The following is a 7773-nucleotide window of genomic DNA, read 5'->3' on the forward strand; positions in this document are numbered from 1 at the left end:
CATTTCCCGTGTGGCTTCGCAGGTTTCGGAGAAGAATGGTATCTGGAGTGTGTTGCATAAACTGATTTCAGTTATCTCATAGGTGATAATTCAAATGACGGGTGTAGGATAAAATGCGGGCAACAGGTCTACCTCTCCAATTTAGAAACACAGTGTTGCTCGAACGAGGTGACTGGAAGTTCTGGGCTCCATTAACCCTAAATAACACGCTTCATAATACGTTGCATCTGTGTCATCCCATTGGCTATTGAACTGCAATCGGTAATATGGTATATTTTATCATGTCATTGCAGATAAAATAGTAACTGCTGGACTATCGAACTCATTCATAATGTTACCCGAGGAGGACTTCATTCATGAAACCACCGTTGTTAATTTTTTTGTGTCCGCTATTTTGGTGGATGCAGCCATGGCTGAAACCTAGTTAAGAAATGCAGCTCAAACTCGTCATGAGCTGTGGCAGCAACTAAATAATTTGGTTATGAAGAAATAATTTCCTTACAAAAACAGCCTCTGTCATTCGACATGGGATATTTCTCTAATGAAACCATTGAATTACCACGAATGGATAGCCAAAACGCAACGGAAGAACTTCATTCGTTTAAAGTCTGACTTTTGAAAAAACAAGCAAATGGATTGAATTTTAGTTGTAATTTAAGATATCAGAAGGAAACTATATAATTATGTCCTCACACGCTGGTCCACCTGCACAACATCCACAATAGAGATTAAAATTTCAAACGAAACTCTAAGACTGGCCGTGTAGTATTCAGTACCAAGAAAGATCTGTCTGATGTGAATATAATTTTGAAGAGACCAGCACTATGACTTGAAAGAACGCAATTCGACGAACTTCTTTTTCGGGAAAAATAAAGTCATAAACCAAAGTATTATGTCAAACTGCTTAATTTCAATTTGATCCACATTTGGTATACTACAGTTAGTTAATTAGTTACTTACATGCTCCATAGGTAATTTAAACGACGCTTTTATCGGAGTGAGATGTAACAAATCAGTTTACAGGATATATGTGCATGTTTAGCGCTAGAATTAGTGAACACATTGTTACTTTTAGTCCTATTCATGAAACTACCCTTTTTAAGTAAAAGTTCATCAGTGGATTAGAAGGAGTTGTCCAAGAGAAATAATTTTAGTTAGATTTACAAATTGCTTCGGGACCTGTCAGAAATTTTATGTTATTGGACAAATGATCAAAAAATTTTGTTGCTCCATAACGGACTCCATTCTGGGCCACTGACTGCTTTCAGAATGGCCAATAAATATAATTTTGCCCTCTAATGTTGCAAGTACGTACAGCACTGTTATTCTAAATTATTTACGACGAATTTCGACGAATTTCATTAACGAAGGCACGTATTGTGATGGCCCGGCTAAAGGGCCTAGCTCAAGGAGAACCTACATTGTGTACGTGGGTGAACACCATGTATTATTCTTACTGCTCCTTTTGTGCAATCCATACTTTTGTTCCTAAATGATGAGTTGCACTAGAAAACTTTTTCGCACAACATTCTGAGTGAAAATAAGCATAATATATCACAAGGTTGATACTTTTGTTTCCATTAGCAGCAGTTGTACGACGATCAAAACCAGATGAACTTAATGTTTTGAGAAACTCAGCAATACGCATCTTACACTTCGAGTTTTCATCAAGATGTGCACTAAAAAATTTGGAACAGTCTATCCTTCTTATTGACTCCTGCTCATACATCAGGGACCCTATTTGTTGTAAAGAAGTGAATATATTGTTTTTTCCTAAATTATGGGAGGTTCCAGTTTCAGAGAACAATTTAATGATTATGTGGACAATGACATTTATCAACTCTTGTGTTGTTTTCCCTCCAATTGTATTTGTTATAACACTAGCATAGTCAGCAAAAGTAACAATTTTGTTTCTTGAATGTTAAGTGGAAGATCGTTTATATACAGGCCGACTCACATAAGACGTAACACCACTTTCATTTCGTGAACATTTACACTTACCGAAATGCGAATTTCAGCAAATGATAGAGAGTCGAGGGGAATGTATTGTTTGATTGGTTAATGATTTTAGCGCTGGTATCAACGGAGGTATTGAATCAAATACGTTTTTCTTGTAATTGAATCGTATACTTTTCATAACTGCTTCGATAGCTCTCGAGAAAACAATTGCAGTGGCATAGTTTCTTTATGTTGACGTTGAAACCTGTTGTAAAATGTTCGAGAAATGCCCTAGAATTCGAGAGCGCGGTCACCGGAATCGGCATCAACGGTACCAACACCGCCAACCAGAGCTCTCGTGCTACACTGTGACAGGTCAACACACTTGCTGCCTGTTTACTTGTCTGCATAGCAGGCCGCTCATTTCTGTTTCAAGATTGGTTGCCTGCAGACATAACACCAATGAGGAGAAGTTGGATATACTACTTTTATATGGTGAATGTAAAAGAAATGCCGCAAAAACAGTACAGTGGTATAGGATTACGTATCTCCATCGACAGTGTCCGACGCGGCAGGAAATTGCACGAATTTTGGAGAAGCTTGTGTGCACAGGTTACTCGAACGTCAAAAAGAGGACAGGAACGACGACTAATACTAACAGAGAACACGAAGAAGCTGTTCTGGCTACGACACTAAGGAATCCGCACGATGGTACGAAACTTATTGTCAAGGAATGTGGAATCAGCCAGACGGGTGTCGCTCACATCCTGCATCAACAGAATTTCAATTCCTGACATCTGCCATTGCATCAGGCACTCGACGACCGTGATTTCGAATGTCGTACAAAGTTTTTTTTGTTTGTCCTTCAGCAACTGACAACTGATAGACGACCCTATGTTTTTCCAACGTGTCCTCTTTACCGATGAAGCAATGTTGTGAACACGCACATGTATATCTGCATTACATGCACTACAGGGCAGCCGAAAATCCACACTGTATTCGTCAAGCTCAACATCAACAGCCGTGGAGCGTAAACGTATGGTGCGGCATTATAGGAGATTACAATCTGGAATATTACTTCATTTCAGGCGTTCTAAATGGACATTTCTGGCGATCCTTCTGCGGGTTCTTCTAGAAGAGGTACCACTGGATATGCGACAGTTTGTGTGGCTGCAACACGACTGTTGTCCAGCTCACTTATAACGTGTTACAACACAAATACTCAATGAAGACTTTCCTGGACCTTGGTTAGGACGAAATGGCATGCGAGGTTCCCCGATTTGACTCTTCTTGATTTTTTATTTGGCGAGCACTCAAAGATGCAGTTTGTCACGAAGCCGCAACAACGTCAGATGATACGCGTCGTTTAGCCGCCAGCTCATGCTCTACCATATCATCCACTGTAATTACATCTGTTCATCGTTCTTTCGAATGGCGAATGCAAATGCGCCTTTCAGTTCATGGTCAACAGTTTGAACACATGCTTAAATAAAGGAAAAAGTTACTTTTTTGGAAGACAACATTTGTTATGTGATTCGGGTGACTGCTAAATCACTGTTGGTAAATTAGTTATTTCATTTACATGTCTACGAAACTGCACAGCAATGTCAAACAAGTCGATAGCATGTGCAGCGTGTATCTTCTAACACTGTCATTACGTTCTTTCGTTCAGCATGAAACGACCTTCCTTAACAATAATATTTATTTTTCGATGTAAAGGTGTCGGCAAAGTACTTTTAATACTTTTTTAAAAACATTTATCCGTATTTCACAGCTTCAAACGTGACTGTACTCAATACACTCGAGATATAAATTAAAAAACGCCTTCAGTCTCAATTCTTGGTGTTTATTCAGTACACGATGCATTTCGGACCCTGTGGGTCTATCTTCAGGTGTAATTCGTCTTAATACATGTTTAATTTGTTCTCCTGAATGTGATGAAAATTCCTGTCCCGAAAAGGTTTGATGTTAGGTTATGAATTTCGTAAATCACACGATGAAACTACGTGCGAAACAGTGGAAAATATGAATAATGTAAACTTACCATATAATCAAAGAAAAGCTTTTCTTGGATTATTTGGTAAGTTTACACTATTTATATTTTTACTTACGAAATTCATTAACTTTCGTGACAGGAATATGCATTTCATCTCATTCAAGAGAACAAATAAAGCTTTTATTAAGACGAATTACTTTTAATAACAAGTTTAGTTCAACGAATGTATCCTATGTGATACAATTTAGAGCAGTGTAGGCAGCGACTGTTATCCGACAGCATGTATTTTCCATCTAAGAAGCGCACAGCGATGTATAGGAAAAGAGAGGTGATCCCATTCTTCTAACAATCCGGTTGTTTTTGCAACGTATAAGACCTCTTTATCTTTGAAAAATGTACAGTTGATTCCTCCGTTTCAGCTCGCGTAAATCTGGGAGGATACACAAATGTGAAATAGTTTTCCTAAGCCCTTTGTGAACCCTAGATTCTAGCTTATGCTGAATTTCCATATACAACATTCTTAGGTGAACACTATATATAAAGAATAGCAGTGGACTCAAAATTGACATCTTTAGCATACCCCTAGCGATTTTCCAAATGGCTCTGAGCACTATGCGACTTAACTTCTGAGGTCATCAGTTGCCTAGAACTTAGAACTAATTAAACCTAACTGACCTAAGGACATCACATACATCCATGCCCAAGGCAGGATTCGAACCTGCGACCGTAGCGGTCGCTCGGTTCCAGACTGTAGCGCCTAGAACCTCACGGCCACTCCGGCCGGCAGCGATTTTTCACCAGTCACCCAAATTTTCTGCGTTTCTCACATTGTCTGAATTATTCAGTGTATTTATGAATTCTGCTTGCCAAGTATGAATCAAACTACTGTTTATTAAGTCTTCAGTTCCATACAACTCGAGTTTTTTGTAGATAGTATCACAACCTACACAACCAAACGTCTTGGAAAGATCACAGAAAATACCAACTGGCTTGTACTATTTGATGATGAAATGTATAAATAGCATTCCCAGTCGAGCAGCCCTTCTGGAACCCAAACTGTTATATACTAAGTAGATTGCTTCGTCGTAAGTGTGCGACTGTTCTTCTGTACATTACTTTTTCGAATATTTTGGTAGAAGATGTCAGGGAGGAAACTTGGACGATAATTGCTTAAATCTGTCATGTCACCTTCGTTATGAGGTGGCATAATAACTGCATATTTTAACCAGTGTGGAAAATTCCCTGTGCCAGAGATGCATTACATGTGTCATCAAGAACATTACTTATTAAGCTGGAACAACTTTTCAGAATTATGTTTGAAATTATGTCAAATCCACATGAGCTTTTGTTTTTTCGAGTTTTATATCAGTGAAGGATCTTGGTGCTACTTCTAGTTGCTTAAAGTTTTGTGAATCACAATTTGAAATTTTCGTTTGCTTCTTCAACTGAACCAGTTAATCCTATATTTGTTGTTATCTTTAGAAAGTGATTGTGGAAAGGTTCAAAAATGGTTCAAATGGCTCTGAGCACTATGGGACTCAACTGCTACGGTCATTAGTCCCCTAGAACTTAGAACTAGTTAAACCTAACCAACCTAAGGACATCACAAACATCCATGCCCGAGGCAGGATTCGAACCTGCGACCGTAGCGGTCCTGCGGTTCCAGACTGCAGCGCCTTTAACCGCACGGACACTTCGACCGGCAGATTGTGGAAAGTATTTACAGCTTGTGATAGTCACAACATTGTCATTAAGTTAATTGTTGCACAATCTTGTACCCTGACTGGCTGTCCTGTTTCCCGTTCGACACGTCCATATAATTTCTCTCAGGAAATGAACATTTCTGAACGTTTGAACAACTTCGCTTAGAATACTACAAAATATTTTTAGTAGTACACAAGTAATGTCGGATCTTGACATCCTCTGCCCTTTCTCTCTTCTTAGATTAGATTTAATTCCCAAGATTATCCACTGCATATTTCTTTTTTTTTAACGGTGTTTCGGAAAATATTTTAGGAAAGTAACTTTCAAATATTGGCCTAAATGAACTATAGAATAAATTGAACGTGACATTAGCATTTCTTTCTACGTATACCTCATATTAAAACTTTGTATACCGTTCTCACTAAAAAGTCTCTGTACTTCGTATGAACATGCCTCAGGCTTCTAGGGTACCGTACTATTTATTACCTTTAATCTTGCATCATGATGAGATAGTCTATTGGCAGCTAAATTCATTATAATTGTTTCTGCCTGAGCAATGTCTATACAAAAGCTATCAATAGTGTCCTATATGAGTTGGAAAACTGACTACTGAAGTTAGACTGAAACACCGAATAGTAATTCTAGTTAATTCTTCTTGCCCGTATCTTTAAAAAATCAAAAGTAAAACCTGTCTGGCAGGTAGCTAAATAATGCATCTAAATTTCTCACAAATATCTGAAAGTTTCCTAGGGGATCTCTAGATTATTGCCATTGCCGGAGAAGCATTCTGCAGTAAAAACTCAAAAATACATGTTTCTAGGTTCTCATGAACAGAGAACTATCTGCCTGAACATTTTTGACTTTGTGTTCAACTTTTAAATGGTTCAAATGCCTCTGAGCATTATGGGACTTAACATTTGAGGTCATCAGTCCCCTAGATCTTGGAACTACTTAAACCTAATTAAACTAAGGACATCACACACATCCATGCCCGAGGCAGGATTCGAACCTGCGACCGTAGTCGTCGCGCGGTTCCACACTGAAGCGCCTAGAACCGCTCGGCTGTTCAACTTTTGCATATGTTGCCCCTCCTCCTTTTTCCATGTTAACTTCAAGCTGGAATTATGAAAGTCTATAAATCACAATATTTAACTTCTCCATATCTGTGGTTACATGGTATTTATAGAGGCATAGAACATCTATCACTTCAGAATTTTCCATATGTTCTAGGTACACAATAAGCTCATCTACCTTGTTTTTCAATTTCCTAACATTTTGAAAAAATTAATTAACTTTCTTAACCTTTTTTTTTCAAATGTTGCACATACAACCGAAGAACAGCGCCTCTTTGATTGCAGTACTCACAGATACTTCGTGTTGTGTTCCTGTGGTCCCCCTTGCACTTTCTGGAAGCTGCTTAGCTTATCTTTTCTTCACCCTTCTATTCAGATGCAGGCCCTGATTAGTGTATCCCCATATCCCAATCGCAGCTATAGGCACGGCATAGATATGAGACTCGCTCAGCTGTTTGCTCACACGGCAGATATTATGCATGGCTAGGAATCGACAAACGTTTGGTAAACTTCCGAAAGGGTGTGGCACCAGATGTCTACTGACAGTTGAAATAATTCCCGTAAATTATGGGACAGTGTTTCGCAGGAGAAGATCCGCTATCCTGTAGTTCCGTAAGATTCAGATCAGGCGAATTGGATGGCCTATTACCTGAGTACGCTACCGTTCTTCTCCAACCACTGTAGCCTCTTGTTACAGGACAGTTAATTTGTTGGACGATGCATAGCGTTCGGAGAAGGCACCAGGCATGAAATGATGCAGGTCTACAGATCTCATGGTGCCTTCGATTACTATCTTCAGACACGGGAGATCATATTGTATTGTATTGTGTTGTATGTGAACCTGGGGCCTAGAAACGACAGAGAGGCTCCGTCCTCGCAACAGCCGCAGTGGTCCACAACCCCACGACGACTACTGCAGTCCACTTCACCCCACCGCCGCCCCACGCCGAACCACTCTTTCAGGGTCATTGTGCGTTTCGGCCGGAGGTGGAGCCCCACCCAGGGAACGTCTCACACGTGACGAGTGTAACCTCTGTGTTTGCGTGGTAGAGTAATGGCGGT

Source organism: Schistocerca americana, chromosome 7 (genome assembly GCF_021461395.2).
Source record: "Schistocerca americana isolate TAMUIC-IGC-003095 chromosome 7, iqSchAmer2.1, whole genome shotgun sequence".
Lineage (NCBI taxonomy): Eukaryota > Metazoa > Arthropoda > Insecta > Orthoptera > Acrididae > Schistocerca > Schistocerca americana.